Source organism: Centrocercus urophasianus, unplaced genomic scaffold (genome assembly GCF_019232065.1).
Source record: "Centrocercus urophasianus isolate 14NV4802_14NV808 unplaced genomic scaffold, USGS_Curo_1.0 seq_9, whole genome shotgun sequence".
In the NCBI taxonomy this organism is placed as follows: domain Eukaryota; kingdom Metazoa; phylum Chordata; class Aves; order Galliformes; family Phasianidae; genus Centrocercus; species Centrocercus urophasianus.
The window spans coordinates 12,079,784-12,102,320 of NW_024885532.1; positions in this window are offsets into that span (position 1 = coordinate 12,079,784).

Here is a 22,537-nt window from a genome sequence, read left to right on the forward strand (position 1 = left end):
TAACTCTCCAGAACATCCAGAGGCAAAAAGACCCCACAGTCTTTATTGCTGTGAAGCAATTTCTTGCACATATTTCACATGCTTTTAAATGATGGTTTTGAAAAGGTCTTTTTTTTTTTCTTTTCTTAAAAAACCAAGTACTTTGAAGTTGACATCTTCTTGTAAACATGTATAATAACATTATATTTTATATGTGGTAAGTAAGGATTTACCGAGTTCTCCATATTAATAATTAGATTAAAATATTCATGATTGTCTCAATTAATCATAAGATCTCCTCTCAATAAGGTTTATTGGAGAAGCTAACTAATTTGTGTTGTAATAGAATAGCAAATATGATATTTATATGGGAATCTGGTAGAGGGCACATCTCATTTGCGAAGAAAAACATGTAATAATGATAGTATATTTATTTATCAACATTTATTTTCATAACCTACAAGTCTGATCATACTCTTCCTTGCTGAAATTACGTTGCTTATCTGTTTTTTGTTTTTCCAGGTCAAAAAGGTAACAGTAGGTTACTGTTTTTTATGTATACAAATATACGTACATATATATATGTCTGTCTATGTATATGCGTACTATGCCTGCACAGTGAAAACTTCTAAATATTAAAAAGAAGTATTGCTTCCCATATTTCATCTATTCTTACAAGACAAGAATGACAGTATTAAGATGCACATTCAGGATAGCACTCTTTCTACTTTGAACGCTGTCAAGAACAAAGTGCTTTACAGACTTAAAATAAATCTAGGTACTAATCCATTGAATATCTGACAACAGGAGCCCAAGGTTTCCATGCACTTAGCTGAGTACTGCATAAGAGCTTGTGCATTATTTATGTCCACTAATGGTGTTGCAATGCTCTTTGTGTGAAGCAGTGACAGTGCAATCTGCGAAGATAACTGCTGCTATGGACAAAGCCATACATTTTCCTGGGCTTGAATTTTTGACAGAATACTCTATTAATGCCAATTCTGCTTAAGTAAATGCTGAACAGGGGTCAGTTCCTCCCCCCACATTCCCCTTATTATTTAAGAAAACAGTGCCATAAAACTGAAAATAATGTTCTGGGCTTTGCGAATTTTGCAACACAATAGTATCTGATAAAGGTCAGTCTGCTTTTTTTTGGTCTACTTTAATGATTTTGTGTGATGGTCCACAGACTAAATAGGAAAGCTCTTAGCATTGGAAAAGGGAGGTGCTATTAATTCCAGTTTCATTGCCATTATACTCTTCAGTGGATCAATAGAATTAAATGAGCTGAGATATTAGGAAAATATTGTGAAGAGAAGTAGGGTGGTATTATTTGACCAAGGTTAGGATGAATAGAAAATAAAAAACCATTTATACTGAGATGTCAATAAATCATAGAAGCCTTATATAAAATGGAAGAGGACACAACAATCACAAACCCTCAAATGTTCATTATATCTTTCTTGTTTAAATATATGGAAGTTTGGCTGGTTACTTTTTTTTTAAAGTAAGTTTATTTAAAAAACAGTAGCAATTTTGTTTATACAATAGATCCTGTTTAAAGTAATTCTTTTTAAATATCTGTCTTCTTTACCTGCTTCTTTGCCTGCTTGCCTCGGCAACCTGATTTTGCTATGTATGTCCCTGTTCATTGCAGGGGAGTTGGACTAGACGACCTTTAAAGGTCCTTTCAACTCTAAGTATTCTATGATTCTCTACCAGAGTAAGACCAGGAAGTTCTAATGGGGACATGGCAGAGCCCCGAGTGTCTTTTCCCCCATGCTTTCCTGTTTGCACTGCCTGCTGCCTCTGCAATTTTCATTTCAGCCTTATAGTTGCTGCTTCTGGCAAATGTGCTTCTGGAAAGCTTGTAAAACACTGTGTACATCAAATAAATCTGCAGAAATGACTAACTCAAAAGACATTGAATAGTTGTTTTTGGAGTTAACTTACACATGCATGTGGGAGATAAACAATGGATTGTCATGTATTTGACTAATGCATCTTAACTAGAAATGAATTTTTATGCATTTACTTAATTAAAACAAAAAATCATCAACAAACCAAGTTGAACTCTGAAATTGGCAAACTGTAATCTGAAGTTGTTGATTATTGCTTGAATGATTCTATTTACTGTTCATGAGCCTGGTCAGGTAAAATGTTGAAGAAAATCTCGTCTTTTTCATGCCTACGCCCATTCTTAACTCACAGTCTTCAATTAAATTAATTCTTTTCTCCCTCTTCTGACTCTTGCTTACAACATAAGCATACTTATTTTCCTGTGTTAAATACATATATGTGTACATATATATGTATATATATATTAGAATCATGAAATCTTGTAAATTAGAAAGGATCTCTAAAGTTTTGTTTTGTTTTGTTTTGTTTTGTTTTGTTTTTTTGTCCCATTCCCTTCTTAGGTGGAAAAGGTTGCTAAAAGCTATGTTCAGCTAAATGTCCCCAGTGACTGAGATCCCTGTCTGGGAAGCCCATGCCAGCATGTAGCAGCATTTTTTTTTTTTTTTCTTTTCTTTTTGGATGTCAACATGCTTTGTGACTTTGTTTTGTGAGCTTTTGAAACTGATTCTGTCCTCTTTATGTCTTCCTAGTAGACAGTTAAGATCCTCTCCCAACTCTCTTTTGTTAAAGCTGAAAATATCCAACTGTCAGTTTCTTGGCCTCTTATCCTCCAAATTCTAAAATTTCATTCAGATTTCAGAAAGGAATCTTGAATTCTGACAGTTTACATGTTCTGTCTTCCATTGGCTTTCTTCCTGCCTACACAGTCATTACTTCAGAACTTTGTGGAAACACAGTTAACAGTAATATAATTTTTTTTGAAATTCTACAGAACTACATTTCATCCTTTTTAATTTCAGTACTCAGGGAAGTTATATCCTCTACTTTTAGACTTCCACAGAGTTTTACCTGAGACTATAATCTAAACTATTACTTTCATTGGCATTACTAGGTGTAATCTACATTTAATGGCTGCAGCATCTGGGATGAATTCCTCCCACTCACCCTCAGCCTCACTGATTGTCATAAGGGAGTGATGTGATTAAGTACTAGATTTTTCTTGAGATGGACAGTACCTCCAGAAGGTATTTTAGAGTACTGACTATGCTTTCTTCCCCTAAACTTACTGTATGCTTCTCTATTGCTCCCTCTCTTCCATTTTTTCTCTCTTTCTCATCTGCAAGCTATTGTCACTATGACTAAACATTATAGGCCTAACTCCCTAAAACCTCACTTTTTCCCTTACAGTCTTCTATCTTTGCCAATATGGGCAACTTCACTATCCTGCTTGTGAGTTGGCTAATATCTTTAACTTCTAGGATAGAGGCAGATTTGTAGGTTTTTCTTGCCTGTCAAGTCTGATTCATGGTCTAAGTTACAAAAATAGAACATTTGTCCAGGATCTTATATTGTATCAGAAGAAATTTTAGAAGGACTTTGTGATTCTTCCCTTGACTTTTCAAGGCCTTTTTTAAGCTACCTCTCACAAACATTCACTCTGCAAGAAGCACTTTTTAAAACATTAAACTTTGAAATCTGTCATCACTGCTCATTTGCAATTTTTTTTTCAATCATAAATCAATTTAATGTCTGCCGTACTTCCCATGCATCTGTACACATTACTTAGAAATGTATGTAAGCTTATCTGTCATTCTCCTTCATCTCTCTCCCTCAAAACTCTGAAGTGATTTTGTGGGGGGAAAAAAGGAAGGAAAGAAAAACCATGAGAAACAGAAAAGAACAAATACCCTTAAAATACATATTTGATACCTTTATCTAATATCTTATACCTTCTCTTTTCTTAGCTTTTATTTGTACTGAACTCTTATGCTTGCCTTATACAGAGATTAGGTATTGTGTGTTTTGTCTTTCTGTGAAATCATGTTGTTCCTTGACTACCAGTTCTGGACGCTTGTAGTGCAGTTCACCTCATATAAGATTGTCAATGGAAGTAGTTACACAGAGACAAATGAATTCAGAATCAATAGACAAAAATAAGCATTATTATCTATCTATTTTTTTGTGTCTGCATTTGAATGTGTGCATCACACTACAATTACTTATTTTTTTAAGTAGTCTGTGTTTGATACAATCATGTGTCTGTCTGATCCAGTGGGGAAAATGTTGACTTAACATCCTGAAAGAGAGTTGGAAGGGACCTCAAAGATTATCTAATTCCAACTAGATATGGTAGAGTTGCTAGCCGCTAAGTGAAGCACTAGATCAGGTACCCAGAACCTCATCTAGACTGGCTTGAACACCTCCAGGGATGGAGCATCCACAACCTGCTCAACGTGTTCCAGCACCTCACTACCTTCTCTGTGAAAAGTTTTCCCCTGACATCTAATCGAAATCTCCTCTCTTTTAGTTTAAAGCCATTCCCCCTTGTCTAATCAATATCTACCCATCTAAAAAGTTAATTTTTGTGATTTATTGCATTGGTTTACTTCTTCAAGGAATCTTGTCTGGCTTTAACTTCAGTATGCATCTCTACTATGGCTAGGAAATAGTAGGGAAGCTACCATTTTTCTTTTTTCTGGAGTGGTAATGCTACTTCTGTCACTAATAAAGAAAAAGATTTGTTCCTACACACTTATGCAGCACAGTCTTGTAGGACATCAGAGCACACCTAAATTCTCTGATCATCTGCATCCATAGTGTCAGGTCTGTCAAGTCAGGAAGAAGGAGAGTGCTGGCAGTACTTGCTACAACTTGATGCAAACTAATTAACATGTCTCTTCTTTCCCCTTACACATTCTACCAATATTTCCCTTCATTTTATGAGACATGTGGAACAAGATGTATCCCATGGTGTGTGATGGATTTTATCCCAGAGAGAACAGTGTGACTGCATTTATGCTAGCACACTAGTAAATAAAACAGAACTTGTGCAGAGGTTCAGTGTCTCAGGATTTATAGTGTTTAATTGTTATTATGTTCTCTGTCACATCTTTGCCTTGTACCAACTTCCTCTCTCATAGAAAATGTTCCTGTCACTTTTGTTTAGTAATGTAGATGTACTCTGATTACCACTCCAATGAATACTACCTTACTTAAAGCAAAAGAGTATGAAGACCCTTAATGCTCTGGATAAAGGAACAACATTTAAGCCATTTGGATGAGATTTAAGAAGCATATGCAACATATATTTTCTGCCTTATACATAAAAAAATCATCAAAAGTTACGTAGAAAGTCTCAGCCTCAGAGCAACTACTTTAAATAGTATCCTAGAAAGTATCTTTGTTTAGGTTTTGAATTGCAGTCCCAGCGATCAGTCATTTATATTGTTTCATAATGCAGATGCTATTATAATTTGATAGTGATTTTAAACAGCTAAGAGCAAAATTTGTCAAAACAGTGGTAAAGTAGTCCTTGTACAAGATTCTGATTTTTTATTTTTAAGTCAGGCAAAAATACATAAATTTATTTAGGTAGTGTGACATATAGCTAGTGGTCAGTGTGTTTGACTGAGAAGTATTTTATTCTGCCTATATGGCTGTTTTTATACTAGCTAAAGAGGCCTAGGACTGTTTTTCAGCATTAAGGTCAAGTAGCAGGAAATAACTTACATTTTTAACCAGGGTAACCATGATCACCTAATAGGAATAGCTTATGGAACAGGCTTATTCATGAAATGCATTCAGAATTGTACTAGCTGTACCTTGTTTTTAAAATTTATTTATATACATATGTAAAAATTTGATCTTGAAAACTCTTTGTACAGTGTGTTGTACATTTGGTATAGTGGATCACTTAAGAAGGTAAAGGCCAAAGCAGCTGTTTGTTCTTACTTATTTTAATAAGTAGGTGGTTTAATAAGAATGGTTGCAGAAGATTTCAGTAGTATAAGAAGGGATTTAAGTCTTTCTTAATTTCCAGAAATGAGACCATCAAAAAATTGGATGAACTCATGGCATTTTAGTTCATGCCCTTGAAGCCAATTAACTGACACAGATTAAAGCATTTTGTAGTCAGAAGGGGAGAAGGGAACAGAAACCAGATTTTTCAGACTCTGGACTGGTTAAGAGTATGAGGTGAGAGTAAGAATAGCAAGGGCACAACACACAAAGTTAATTTATAGATGTGATGCTGCAGTCAAGAAGCAGTTATGTAACTGGAGTTCATATTTTCTTTTTAGCTTAATTTCTTAGAAATAAGTGTTAGTAGTGCTTAAAATAAAGATGACAACATAAGAAATAAATACATTAAAGAATGTGGTCTTATCCAGATCTAGTTCAGATGCAGTCTGGTCTAGTCTAGCTCTAGACCTAGTACAGACTATTCCATCTAGTAGGCTACGGTGTTTTTAATTGTAGCTGCTGTTTAGGGACAATACACTATCCCCATCCTTTCAGCTATTCAATCTTCTCTTACTACATCTACATTTTATATATTAAAAAGTATCTTGGATCAACATACTGGATAAATCTCGCTCATTTCTAAATACCTACTCTTTTTTTGTAACATAAAATAGCATGGACTGGTTTGGAGAAACTTTTCTGTTAGTTCAGTAGCTGGTTAGCCAGCTGATAAGAAACAGCGCTAGGAACAATCATACAGAAAGTAGAATTGTGGAGAGATGCCTGCATATAATGTGAAATTGTTTATATTGACATCTCTGTATGTCTTCTTAACTCTCCTTTTGCCATGTTACTGTTGCTGAATAATCAGTCTATAAGCAGATGTCTTGCTTGTGTTACTGAATGTTAATTGCACTATTGGACTCATTAGTTTATGATTCCAGACACGGAAATCACAAACAAGAAAGCTGTTGAATCAAGCTGTATAAATTCATAGATTTACATTCTTTTAAAACTTCTGGCAGAAATCAGCGCTGCCTGTAAATATACAACAGATGCACCAGTATGTCTTGAGATGAATACACTAAGGCAAAAAATCTTTTTTATTCCCATCACAATAACAGTTTATTTTGATCACCTGCTCCTTGTGGTTGCACCTGTGGCTTGTTCATTTAGCTGAACACAGAAAAAAAAACTGGGATCAATGCAAGCTGTGGATTCTTGTTCCCTTATATGTTTTGGTTTTTATTTTAGTTATTGTCAAATGATTACTGTTCACAATTGTTAGGTGTAGTAATAGTAATAATAATGATAATAATAGACATTAATGTTAAGGCTTGAGAACTGAAGCAATCAAAAATGATTCCAAAATGATGATTCCAGATGATTCCAAAATCCAGAGTAATTTCTAAACATATCTTCATTGTGAGATAATTGTGTTCATCACAGTTATGATGAACAACTTGATTTTCTTTGAAACAAAAAGCAGTTAAACAGTATTTACAATATCATAAAATGATGAGAAGAATAAATAAATATGTTGATATTTTGTAGTTGCAAAAAGATTATATTTACATTTCTTAAACATATGGGTGTTCTCAAGCTCCCATGTGGCTTATGTCTGTATGTCATTTCATGGTTTTAGCTATCTAAGCATATAATCTATACAGATAAAACCATTTTATTGTTGGACAGACTGCCACAACAGGAAGATTATCTCTGTGTTTTCCCTTCCAGCAAATTATGCAAAGTATGAGCTGTGCTTCCTGAAAAAAGCTACAATTTAACATCTGAATTCTGGGATAGTGACTATTCTTTGTCTTCGAGAGAGATCCATCCTACCTAAAAAAAAGCATACCACCCTAAGGTATCTGAAATAGGAGTGACATCGGCTGAGATTTAGGTACGATGGTATAAAGTAATGGGCATTTCCTCAGGGTGAAGTGCCTTTTAAAGGACTCTATTTATTCAGTATAGTGGAAGCCCACAGTGGCTATATTTCAGGCTAGAATTGCTTTGTAATATAGTTGCACTCGCAAAGTGATTAAAGCAATTTTTAGACATTTAAAAGACCTAATTTTTAAGTGTTCAGAATATTCAGTGGATTGATGAACTTACGAACTTGGTTGCTGTCTGATGATATTTGGGTTCATAACGCCAACTGGTTTCTGAAAATGTTATCAATTCAGGTGAAACACTATGAGTGGGAATTTTATGCCATCCTTATGTCAGAGCTTTATTCCCACCTTTATGTCAGAGCTGATTCATATTTGTGCAAATGAAGGTTCAATAAGATGCACAAAGCTTTTACATAATATACACTAACAAGTGTTGCACCAGTGTTTTCAAACTGCAGACAGTATCATCAAAACACATGTTACTGTGAGCCCATTTCTTATTTATAAGACATCATTCTTCTAAAAGAGTGCAACACAATCTTATTGATTAAAATAGACAGGATGCCTGAAACCAAATCTGAATCACTGGACCTGTTTTCATCTAGTATTACTAAACAAAAGAACAAGTCCTCTGTTCTGTAAAATACTTGAATTTGTACACATTAAAAATATTTGTTGTGGGAAACCGTGTCAGCAGAAAATCATGCTTCACTATCAGAAAAAATAGTGAAAAGGGATAACACTGTGATCTCTGTCTGCCATGCTACCAAACTTGACTGTGAAGAGAGTTGTAAGACTGTATTGATGATACAGCACACAATTCATTCAGAATGCAAATACGATAGTGTAAACTCATAGAAAGTGTTATGAGTTTCATAAAAAATTAATTGCACAAGAGATGCAATATACTCTGAATATGGACTTACAGTATTTCCACTTTTATAATTGTATCTTAGGTATTTACTAGTCACTGGAACTTTTCCCCCAGATTCACTCCCTTAGCCTGTTGCCATTTTGTCAAAAACTGGTTGTCAGCAATATTTTCCAATATAAGGTTTACAGTAACGTTCAAAGGCCAACACAGTCCAACCCCAAAATAAATGTACTTTTACAGATCTCTAGTATTACATTTTTCAATCAATTTCCAAATATATTTACCTCAGCCAAAATCCAACAGCAACAGAATTGATAAAACTTAAGAATGGAAGATGGATTAGATAAATACAAAGATGAATTTAAGATGTACAAACATATAGTTAAAACATTACCGTTAATCCAAATATGACTTCACAGTTTCTTTAAAATTCAGGGCATTAAAATCCTCAAAGGATGTTTTTTTTTTTCTTTCTGTTGTTTTTGTTTTTTGTTTTTTGTTTGTTTGTTTGCTGTTTTTTGTTTCCCAATGTTTAAAATAAGGAATAATTTTTCTCTGGCCATCTCAAGATAATAAGTTCAAGCTTCCTGTTTTTGTTGCTCAGATTCAAATTGGAAGCTACATAAAATCCAAAAAGTTGATTCCAAAAGTTCTTTATTTGGTTGACCAAATAAAGAAGAGTAGAAAATAAGAGTTAATTGTTTTTTAACTATTTTATCTAATCATAGAATCACAGAATCGTAGAACCACAAGGTTGGAAACGACCTACAAGATCATCTAGTCCAACCGTCTCCTCCTCACCATTGCCACCACCAGCACTAAGCCATATCATGCAGCACGTCACCCAGACGCCTCTTGAATATTCTCATGTTCGTTAACAAATCATTTCTCGGAAGAGTTCATGTGACTTGTTAATTGTGAAACATAATTCAAAATTCAATTGCTTTTTACTGACAGAAAGCTTATGATTTACTGGATTTGTTTGTGAAGTAGACTATTCAACCTACTGTTCAGACTGTAGAACCATTTCCAGACTGACTGAGTCTTGTTTTAAATGTCTGTCAGTGTTTAAGAGGCACTTTACATAACAACCTTAATAATAGGCTTTAATTTTGGTTAGACCTGAAGTGGTCAGGCAATTGTATTCAGTGATCTTTGTAGGTCCTTTCCCACTGAGCTGAGCTGAGCTATTCTATTCTGTTCTGTTCTGTTCTGTTCTGTCAGAAGATACTGAAAAGCAAGTTTTTTAATTGTGTTTTTCATTTTTTCATGTTTATTATCTTCTATTGCTATACATGTTTCTTCTTCATATATCTTTTTCTGTTGACTAAGAATACTGTTGAAAATTTATGTGTTCTATAGGCAAAATTAAGAAATAAATGCTTAGTTTACGATGACGTAGAAGTTGTGTTAGAGAAAGTCCTCTGCTGCAGATTGTTAATCAATAATAGAAAAAAGGGGGAATAAGTTTCACTAATCTGCACATATCATTGTGAAGACTGCATTCTTAAGGGTAGCATGTTTGTTGAGTCACCCAGTTGAACTATTTCTGTAGTACTTGAGGTAAATATCACGCCTTGCAGTCAACTTCAGATTTACCAGAATATTGTGATTTCTGTTGTGAAGAGTATAAAAATTACCAAAAGTATTAATCCTAGAATTCTCCTAGAGAAGCTGGCAGCCTGGACAGATACACCCTTTGGTGGGTAAGGAACTGGTTGCATGGCTGGGCCCAGAGAGCAGTGGCGAATGGAGCTAACAGCTGGTTAACTGCTCACGAGTGGTATTTCCTGGGGGCCAGTATTCAGGCCTGTCCTATTTAGCATCCTTACTGATGACATGTATTGTCAGTGGTGGGTTCAGCCTCTTCTCTCGTGTAACTAGTGATAGGACTGGAGTGAATGACCTCAAGTTGCATCAGGGGAGATTCAGGTAGGATATTAGGAAAAATTTCTTCTCTGGAAGTGTGGTCAGGCATTGGAATAGGCTGCCCAGGGAGGTATTGAAGTTGCTGTCCCTCGAGGTGTTCAAGAAACATTTAGATGTTGTACTAAGAGGCATGGCTTAGTGGGGAAATATTGGTGGTAGGTGGAGGGTTGGACCAGATGATCCAAGAGGTCTTTTACAACTTTAATGATTCTGTGATTCTATAATCCTGCTTATCAGGTAATACATATAACTTCGTATAATATACCTTGATAGAGTTATTTTTGTAGGTTATTTTGTTAGAAATTGTTATATATTCAGTGCATTACTGTTTCATACAGTTTCCAAAAGAGTTATAAGCTTGACTGAATCACTGTAACTAGAAGTTTTTTATCATATTTTTAATACTTTTCTCTGGTACATGGATAGCAAAAGGCAAATGCTTATTTATTCCTTTCTCTTAATATTGATGAATCAAATAATTTTAAAGATAGTAGTGGGAAAGTTATTTTGAAATCCTGACTTTTCTTCCTTCTTTTCAGTCATTCACTCCATTGCTGAATGGTATCTTTTGAGTTATATCAGTGGATTATTTGACTCCAAAATTAACAGTTAATAAGTATGATTGCAAAAGGTACGACAGATAGTTACATTGTAGTGCTTTTTTTCTAATCCCTGAAATATTTCCTAGTTTTACAAAGTAAATAAACTTGGAAAATCACTATTTTAATTAGATTATTTTTCCACTTATTGCTTATCTCAAGCAAGCATTAAAATATGGAGTAGAGGTTTTATGCCTTCCTTAAAAAAAAAAAAAAAGAAAAGAAAAAAAGTTTTTTTTTTTTTAATTTTTTTTTCCTTAATGTTTCCATCATGAACTATCCTAGCACAGGAAAATTATCTCCTTGTTTAATTTTTATTCCTTCTCCCTTCCCCACTCCTCCCCACTCTGATATATGTTTTAAGTTTGGTAATTACTTTCAGATATAGTAGAGATCAAACTATTTAACAAAATTATTATAATGTACAAAGGGACAACACTGATTTATCCTGAATTTTTTAAGGCAGTGGCAGTATCTGCACTGTGATCTTTGCATCTGAATTGTATTAGAGTATCAAGAAATTGACATATTTCAAATATTATGCTTTTAAAAATGAATGTAGTGATGAATGCTCTTACAGCCACTGATGGGACAGATTGCATAGATATTAGACACATGACAAGCAGCACCTAGGTGTAACACCTTAGCTAATTGATTACTTGTTAGTAGCAAACTAAGTCTTTGGTGCTAAGCCTGATTAAAATGAGAGTGATCTACAGTATCTCCTTTTCAGTGTACTTTCCATTGTTGGTTGTTATTGTTTTTTAAACCACTATTTCAGAATTATGTGCAGAAACACGAAGAAGTGTTTATACCTCATGAAAAGGTAAATAATGCCTGGAATTGTAATTCTCTATGGTGTAAGATTAACTGAACTATCTGAATATGGTTACATGGAGTTCTCTACACTCTGTCTGTGCTAAGTATATGCTTGATGAAGCTCCTGACACAGAGCACCTAGTGTTATTCAAAGATACCTGACGCTTCATATTGGTAAGCAAGTTGAAAAAAGAAAAAATAAAAAAAATTGCATGAATAACTGCTTATTTCACAGAAAATAATGAATATCTTATTTCCTAAAAATATACTCTTTCTACTTCTTCCAAATTTTAGCATAAGCTTGTTGAAGCATGTTTGTCAACACTATCGAATACTGGAAGAATCGATTAAACTCAGACATGTAGAGACTGGCAGAAATTAACACGCATTATATTTACTGTAAATGAGTAATAAACTAGTTTCTCTGCCTAATAAAGCTAAAGTGTTTGCCTGTTCCTACTTCGCCAGAGTAAGATGTTCAAGTTAAGTCACACAAAGGACAAATGTTAAGCTAGATTTTAAATCCCCTATGAAATTTTCTTTGCAGGTTTTATCTGTTGTGCATCATACTCTTCATGCATAGTCAAAAATCAGTGAACAATGTTGAAACAGTTATTTTGTAAATATAGATTACAAGACTTGAAGATATAAAAGGGAAAATGTTTCAATCCAAATATTTATACTTGCAGCTTTTAGTCTTAACTCGGGAATCATTCCAATACATAGCAACAGGCAGAAAGAAAACAAAAGACACTTTATAAGAAGGTGAAATGATATAAAACAGAAGACATGAAAGTGCTTCTGATCACCCCAAGCAGAACTGAAATTAATACCTCTAGCAGCTGTCCTGAACTTTGTGTTCAAGCTTTTAACTAACTTTAATTAAATAGAATCTTTGGTGTACCAGGATGCATATGACTGGGATATGAATAAAGAAATAAACAGCAGAGACCGGCATATGGTTGATGGTACATGCATCATATGACTTTTGTAATACTATTTTTTAATCTATTTTAACATTCATGAGAAGTAAATGAGCTTAAAACAGAAATAGAACTGTCTCACTGGATTTGGAACCTTGACTATCAGTGAAGGTTTTCTTTTTCTACTACTTTTTTCTATTGCAGGAAGTATATTAAAAAACCCTACCACTATAGGTCTTAATTGTCATACGTGCAATCTGCAGTGTGTAAGTGGACCCTGTGGATTTTGGTCTAAAACCAAACCAATCAGTTACAAGCTATTTTTCTTTTCTGTTAGATGTTCTTGTGCAATATTTGCATAAATGTAACCATGCTGTCCATCTTTTAACTTTCACTCAATTAATTATACTTCTAGCCCCCTGCTGATGGACAAAAATGAGACTTCATCTGCAAATAGCTTCAGCAGTTTACAGCTTATTAAATGCCAAAATCTAGTTAAGACAGTTTGAGAATTCTCATGTCAGGCATTTCAACATGCCAGTTTTAACACAAAAAATCTTATTAACAGGAAAAAAAGTGAGCTCGCTACCCCAAGATGTGGGGAAGAAAATGCAGCAGAATAAAGGTAATGGACAGATAAGATTTTCCTACAAATTATGTGCTTAGCATATGTGGCACAGTCTGAGTATGTTTTAATTAGTAACTCTAATAATGAAAAACATTGGAAAAGACTACCAGTTGACAACAAAATGGTCACTGCAAATTGCAAACATCTTTAGTCTATGGTATCACCTTTTGTAATTTATGTAACAATCTGTAAAAACCTTGGAATAAGCAGATTACATACTAAAATTCTCTTAACAAATTGTACGACTCTTTTTGGCAGGTTTTACATTTTGCATCAAGCATCTGGTGCTTTCATTTTTAGTACATAGTGTTCTGGTATACTTTATACCATGCTCTTCTGATTCTTGATTTAAAACAGAAATAAAGAAGTGACATGATATACAGGGAAACTGAAGTGTGCCATGCTCCAAAGTAAATTCAGTATACAGGTTCATACCTTGACCAGATCACTTAACCTGCTTGAACTTCAAACAATCTCTCTTTGAAACTGACTGTAATCAAGATCTTATTGAAAAATAAATACTATGGCTGAATGTCCATTTCACACCCCGAATGAATTGTGAAAAGAGGAGTAACAAAATTTCTTGTATATATTAAATACTACATTTATTTTTCCTTTTTTTTTGTTGTTGTTGTCAGATTGTGAACATTCCTTTAGCTGTCATTTGTGAAATGTGTGTAAACATGCCAGTCAAAAAAACAAACAAGCAAAAACTTTAAAATCTAATTTTAGTTTCAGTTGTGAAGTATTGAATTTCAATTCTCTTCCTTATTTTTTGGGGTGGGAGGAACGGGGGAGTGGGAGGGAGGGAGAAGAGTGGAAGAAAAATGTCTAAGATGAAAGATTTTTTTTTCTTCCCTAAAAATCTCCTAAAAATTTCTGACACATTATCTGGGTTATTGGGACATATTGTGTCATGTTTGTAGTCTCATAAACGAATGTGACTGAACTGAACATGACATGACAATTAATGACAGAAATGTCAGAGATTAACAGAAATAAATATAATTTGTGTCCAGTCATATAGCAATTACCAGCTCTATTAGGAACTGCTTAGATTTTTTCATATTAAATGAAATGGAAAAAAAAGAATTACAGTGTATAATACTATATTAGTTCCTTAATTTATAATTAACAGTCATATTACCCATTCTTTAACACCATCTTTAATTTCTGAAATTATATTCCAAAATAGTATACACTAATGACCTCATGTAGAAGAACAGAGAAATTTGGTGATCTATATTAGAGATATATTTCTCAATAAGAAGACCCAGTACTCAATCTGTTCCACATGAAATGCCCCTTGGGCTTCTGCTGCCTATAGTCTGAATTCCCACTGGTAGCAGGGAGAAAATATAATATTTGAATATGTAAGTACACCTCTAAGTAAACTCATAATCAGAATGAAGGGCACGTATGAAATATGTTCCTGTTCCGCATGATGTTGTGGTTGAATTTCTGTTCTTGTTATTTATTTGTATGGACAATATACTCAGGAATTTCTAAGCATCTTGTTCAAAAGAGATTAATTAATTAATTAATTAATTAGTTTCTTCAAATAGACACGAATAAGTGATATGGCAGAGAAGAAGTCTTTTCTAATTTTATCACCTTTACTATGTCTCTTCTGTTTACTAGCTTCTGGTAAATATAGCAGTGGATCCAGGTACTGAGGACATTTTTTATAGATAGGCAACCTGTAGGAGAATGATTGATCACCATTGCTTCAAAACATAGAAAGTACAAAATAATTGCAAGAGATGTGGATAAAAGAGGTTGAGTCTAAAATGGTTGGTGGAGTATCTTCGGGCAACAAAAAGAAGACCAGATTCTGGATGTAATCAAGAATGACAGGAAAAGAGTGGGGGTGGTGGCATTGTTACAGGGGCTCTGGAGGAAAGATGAAGTGGTCATTTTCCTGACATCTGTGTTAACTCACGACTGGCATACAGAGGAAAATTATATTTTTCTGTTTTTGAATTTCCTGTTTTAGCATCCTGACAGACAGTTCATCCTGGAGACCAAAGTCTTATTCTTCATCCCTGGGTAATGACAGTGAGTTTTGTTGCATGTGTTGCATTTTTTACCCTGCAATATTGTCACTGATGGACCGTTTCTAGGCATGATATGGTAGGTTACATTGTGCCAGTCAGTGTGCCAATTAGTGCCAACTACAGAAATGTGTTTTGTGAATATTGCTGATCCTTTGAATGGCAGAAAGTACTGGAAGACAGTACAAGAAAATGTAAAAATTAAGATTATTTTGGATGCATGCTAACCTGCTTTAAAAAAGATTTAAAGGAGGTGATTTCTGTTTAAATTTATTTCGATTTTGACCAAATTTTCTATCAGAAAAACTGTTGTGAATGAGGTTCATTGAGGTCCATGATGAGGAATGAATACTGAAATGTTATAAGTACTTTGCTATTGCCTAATATTGATGCCCAGTTATAATATATGTCAGATACAGTGGAAAAGATTTATTCAATCGGAAATGAAATGTAATTTGTTTGAGGCAGGATTGAGATAATCCTCAGGTTGGGAACATAGAAAGGATAACATGCAATATATAGCAAAGGTATATTTAAAAAGCAAAAGTCCAAAGGAAAACTGGGAGCTTATTAAAATTTTCCTTTTACATAATCAAACTTCATGTGTGAGATAATATGATATGAGTACTAGCCTTGTCTCAAATTGGAAAGAGATTTCCTATACGTCACTCTTTCTCATTACTATCTGGAATATCACATATAATATTTCATACTGTAAGTGGTAATTTTATTATTTTTATTATTATATTATTTATAATATTTATTATGTGTGGGTTTTTTTTTGTGTTTTTGTTTCTTTGTTTCTTTGTTGTTGGTTTGGTTTGGTTTGGTTTGATTTTCTGTGATGATTTAACCCCAGCAAACAGTTTGCGCACTCTCCCCGGATTGGGTGGTGGAGAGAATTAGAAAGGAAAAGGTAAAAAGATTTCCATGAACACATAGGTTGAGATAAAGCCAGTTTACTGGGTAAAGCAAAATCATCATGGGCAAAAGAAAGAATTCATTTGGATCTCCATTTCCACTGGAGACAGCCAATTTCCAGGAAGACAGGGCTCCATCAGAGGTACTGTTTCTTGGGCAGACAAAAACCATAATTCTGAATATCTGTTGCTTCCTCCTTTGCTGCAGCTTTTATTGTTGAGGAATGATGTCATATGACACCATATGGCATGGGATATTTCTTTAGCCAGTCTGGATCACCTGTCCTATCTGCATTCCATCTAAGTTTCTTGTGCTCCCCCAGCCTGCTCACTGGCATGGCAGCAAGAGAAGCAGAAAAGTCACTGACTGTGTAAGCACTGCTCTATAATGTCTAAAAGCATTGGTATGTCTCTACTATTTTTCATCAGAAATCCAAAAGAAGGTGCGAATCTTTTCCATCCAAAATTATTACATTTTTTTGCAGCCCAAGTTCATACACATTTTCCCTTTTCCACGATATTTTTTTTTTTGCTTCACACAGAAATTGTTTGAAAGGAAACAGCTATTACAAGTATTTTTGTGTGTCTTTGAATTCTTTTCTGCATAGGTTGTTAGTACAAAATGCACTAATATTTTTTTCAGCCTTAACAATTTTTCTTCTATAGTAAAAACTTTCTTTTACATGTATCAGTAAAAGGAATCTGATAAAGTGAAATCTTTAAAGAGATGGTACTGTAGGATTTATCTCATATTTATTTATTTATTTATTTATTTATTTCCCCCAGTGTATTTAATCACTTTGACTTCATTCAAGTCCTAGAATGTAAGAACTGTGCATTTTCTTTCTTTCTTTCTGTACCTAAAAGTTATTCTCCCCTGTATTTCAGTAAGTTATAGTATTGTAGTGTTATATAAACCAGAAAATATTTCCACCTGTAGCATGAATATAACGAACCTGACTGTTATTACAGAAGCAGCAAAGTTGAAACATATTAGGAGAGCAACACAGGCTGCATTGTTATTAAAAGTTCCCCAAATGCTCTTTGTTTAGTGCTATAATATATTCTAAGCCAAGATATATGCTTCATTAGTTGTGAAGGTGTTGGCACTTGCTGCTTTATTGCCAGAAAGAAATAATAGATCATAAAGAACAAGAATGTGTAAAGGAATGAAAAGCAGTAATATATACATTCATACATAGATAGATTCATACACAGACACAGAGCATAATAAGGATACACATACACTTGTTTTTAAACATATATTTAAATGTAGGTATATACACCCTTTCCAAAAAGCTGGTGAAGTAATGTGCATATGCTTATTTTTAAATGTTTGAATTTCATGAGCATCTTGGACGTTCTTAATAATATAGGTTACATATAGTGTTAATATGGTATTTCAAATGGCAAAGCTGATTAACTATTCAAACTGATTAACTATGAGGAAATGAAATTGCTTAGACGTTTACTATGTAATAAGTTCTTAACAAGGGAAAACTCCTTCTATAAACAACTGTAAGCTATTTAACTGTTAGAATAAAATATTTTGATTCTGCCTTTCTTGTTGCAGGAATGGAAAGAACATATTTTTAGGCAGTGAATGACAGTCTTAATATTAACTTGCTTACACCATTAGAACACAGAATGGCTAACTAAACCATCCAGATATCTGGACAACAAGTATTATTTCTCACATTCCAACTCCTATTATTAATGTTTATTATTACTCATTTTCATTTATTACTCTAATTGTAAACTAATTAAGAGATGGCCTCATTTGCAAAGGAATGTAATAGTACAGATATGTTTGTACCCTAATGAACATGCAATAGAAAGGTAACACTGGATGAAAAGAAGAGGAAGTGGAGGAGGAAATCAAAAGTAATGATGAAGGCAAAAGGAGGGAAAGAATGACCATAGAAAACTAGTTGACAGAACTCAGGGAAAAGAAGGTATGAAAGGAAGGTAGCAAGAATGATAAACTTTTTTAAGAGTGGCAAAAATTTTTGAGAAACTGTTGCTCAGGAAAGGGTATAGAAAATCTGAACAAAATGCTGAATTACTCTGAAGCTAAAATTTACTTACTTTAGCTCTAGACAATGTAGTAAAATAGCGCTTCTTACTTGTTCTTACCTAATTTAGATGTTTAGTTTGTTTGATAAAAATGTGTACAAGAATATACTAGTTGGTCTGTATTATTCCTTTTTGGTTTCCCTTCTCCACCAACTTTTTTTTTTTTTTTCTTGGAAATTCTGAAAATTTTCATCTCTATCTTGCAAGCTATCTTTTTAAATTCAGATCTTTTAACTTGTTAAGCTGAACCTCACACTAAGGTGCTCAAAATACTATTCATGTGTATATTTACCCTAGATCTCCTCAGTTATGAGTATGCAAATTTAATGTTTCTACTCTTTTGCGAGTGAGTATGTTGCAGGAAAATGCAGTTTATGCTTCTGCAATTCTAGAATGCCTTCATTAAATGGTCTTGCATTAGTGCTGTAGATATGCAGTATCCATCTGTGGACGCTACTCTCCCAGAAAAAAAAAAGGGAACATGCCAAATATTGAGTAATTTTTCATTTCCAACTAACTTCTTCCCACTCTATCATTAATATATCATAACTCACATACCAGGAACTCCTGACTTGGACATTTTTATGTCTGAGATTTTCCAGTCCTCTTCAGATTTGTGTATCAACATACACTTTGACCTTGGAGAAAAACCAAAATCTGAAGAATCAAATATCTCTGAAATTGCTTTTTTTTGGTGATATTTTTTTGTGTGCTTTTTCCAATTCTTTAGTATTTAACTGTTTGAACACATGTATTCCAAGACCAATAAATATTTAAAGAGTCACATTTTTCACACCTTCTTGTCTATAATTGTACTTACATCAAGCCACCTGAAAATCAGAAGAATAAAATTTGTATAATCCAATGTCAATTATTTGAAATTTTGTCACTAATATAAAATATTTTTTAATGCAATGGAATCTACTACTAGCAGAGTATCCAGGGTACCATTGACTCTTTGGGCTGCCAGGGCATACTGCTAACTCATACATAACTTGCCATTGACCAGAACTCTCAGAACCCTTTCTGTAGGGCTGCTCTCTACCATCTCATCCCTCAGTCTGTACGTATATCCAGGATTGCTCCACCCCATGTGCAAAATGTCACACTTGCTCTTGTCAAATTTCATGTATTTGGTGATTTCCCTGCATTTTAATTTGTCAAGATCTTTCTGCAAGGCCCCTCTACCCTCAATTAAGTCCCTCCCAGTTTGTTCTGCAAACTTATTACACATTTGATTCCTACATCCAGATTATGTATGAAAACTTTCAAGAGAACTGGCCCTAAAATGGAAGTATGGAGAATCCCAATAATGACTGGCCGGCCACCAGCCTAATGTAAACCCACTTACTATAACACTTCAAGCTCAACCCATTGGCTAGTCATTCATTTATTGTATTATGCATTTGTCTAGCTTCATGTTAGACATTTAGTCTAGAAAGATACTGTGGGAAGCAGTACTGAAAGCTTTCCTGAAGTCCAAAAAGATTACATCAACTGTATTCCCTTGGTCTACTAAGTGGATAACCTAGTCATAAAATGAGATTGTTATTTAAACTGAACTTCCCCCTCATGAACAAGTATTGGTTATGACCAATGACTGTGCTGTCTTTCAAGTATTATTCAATAATTTGCTTTCAGGCTGAAATAACAGATTCCTCTCTACTCCTACCAAACAGTTTTTCATATTTTGTTTTCTCATTTGCCTGCAAGGATATATAAATACAAATATTCACCTTAGTGATACTAATTATACAATATAGTGCTAGCGAAGACAAAGATTCCGTAGACTTTCTTGACACTGTTGCCAGTAAGTACACAATATTAGAACAGTGAACCTCCTTCTAGAACCTATCCCTAGCTAGGTCAAAGCTTTCCAGGTTTGATCAAGCCTATTGAGCAAGTACTTCTCGTGAGATGAAGCAGCACTGGAATTCCCTAAAACAAAAGTGACTTTATGTGGTACCTCTTTTTAGATAGATACGAAAGTTAGTGAAAAGTTAAACTTGAACAAGATCACCGAAGTGTATAATAACAAACTAAAATTAGGGAAAGTTTGCCTAAGGCAAAACATAGCTTATTATATCTAATTAAATTTCAACTTAGATCTTACTCTGAAAAAGTAACTAAGTCCTATAAAAATTTGCATATATAACAGTATTGTAAAATGTGGAATTATATGAGTGGTTTTTCACAATACTAGTATTCTACATAGTGATGTTATTATTTTTCAACTTTATTTTCCTGCATTTATTATTGAGCAATTGATGAAAATCCTGATCTGATCTGGGAATCTACATCTCTTGTGTTCTATGCATGTAAAATAAAATCCATTTTAAAAACACATAAGCGCCCATACATGTGTGTTTCAAGCGAAATGTTAAGATAGTAGCTTATAATATAGCTAGGTTAAGTATGACATATTTAAGAAAATAGCATATAAGTTGTTATCTGGCAACTTATAGTACAAAAAAGTACTATAGTACAAAAAAGTACTCGATTCCAACTCCAAATATTCTAATTTTACATCTGTGTCTTAAGTACTCAATAGCTGAATACCCAGGAGGAAAAAAAAAAAAAAAAAAAAAAGGTTAAAACCACTTGAAAAAAAAAAAACCAACATAGCTGATTATAAGTAGAATAATAGAATCATTAAGGTTTAAAATGGTCCTCCATCCATTTTTTTACCCTATGAAGAGTACACCTGTTCTGGCTGTAGGCTGCCAGCCTTTCCAGGAGAATGCTGTGGAGGACAGAGTCAAGCGCTTTAAATGACCAAATTGCAATTGCATTTCAACATCCATTGTGGGCCTATCTTTAGTCCAAAATTAGCATAGCCCTTACTTTCTAGGTTTTGGTTTTTTTTTTCTTTTCCCCAGTGACTTTCAAATAGACTGTTTGCAAGGTGCTGTAACTTTTAGTCTCAAAGTCCATGACATGAACAGTTGAAGAATCCCTGGAAAATAAATCTTGGCTGGAATACTGTGGGCTTGAAACTTTAGGAAAGAGGTTATTTTCAGAAATATGTAGTATGATCAAAATGAATTAACCAGTCAGTAATAGAGAGAATTAAGTAGGTCTGGGAGAACTACCTAAAGTTTTGCATGAGCTCTATAGGAGAAGCCTGTGTAGCAAAGTGAGAAGGTTAAACTATGTAGCTCCGAGATAGACAATCTGGAAGTAAAGAATATGAATAAATCTGGTCTCAAATTGAAACTAAGTGTTCAAAATCCAAGTAACTAAATGTGTTGCTGAATGTGCATTCAAATAGTACTGAATCATTCTTCTACCCAATATATCTGATGATGGATATATTTTAGCTTTCTGTATCAATGGAGAGGAAAAGTAAAATCTAGTTACTTCGACATATTTAAAAAAAAATTCTGCTAACAATCTTAAAGAAAAGTTGTGTATATATTTCATCTTTGAAAGAGAAATGTGATTTTATAACATTTTATTACACCGTGAGATCAAAATGAACATCAGATGCTGCTGACTTCCTACAGCATTTTTCGTTATTACACATAACTTGTTACAGCCATACCTTGGCTGAAGTTGAAGGCATTAGAGTTTTCTGCCTGTGTGGTGCTATGCAGGAATCACTTGAAGGAATGGAAAATACGCAGGTCATTCTGAAAGTAATGCCTCTTGTTTATTTTCATGGAAACTACAACAAATGCAAAAGGCAAAATCACACTGTTTGATAAAGAAAATTCTTAGCTACAAAATACTATTTTTAATATGCATTTGCCACTAGCTATGCATTTACACTGGGAATGAAGTACCTGCATGCTGCTCTTGTACAAGTCTGCACCAGTGGAGGTGACGTACTGCTACTGCCACCACTGCTGAAACACGACACCCAGTGTCTCACTGTCTTCACATCCACTGTTTAGTCCTATGTTCAGCAAGCATCAATGAATATCAATGGGTGCAGCTTTTTCCACATGGAGAAATTCAGTGATGCACTTCTACTTCATATCCGCTTCCATATCAGATGCTATTTATCAGACTACCC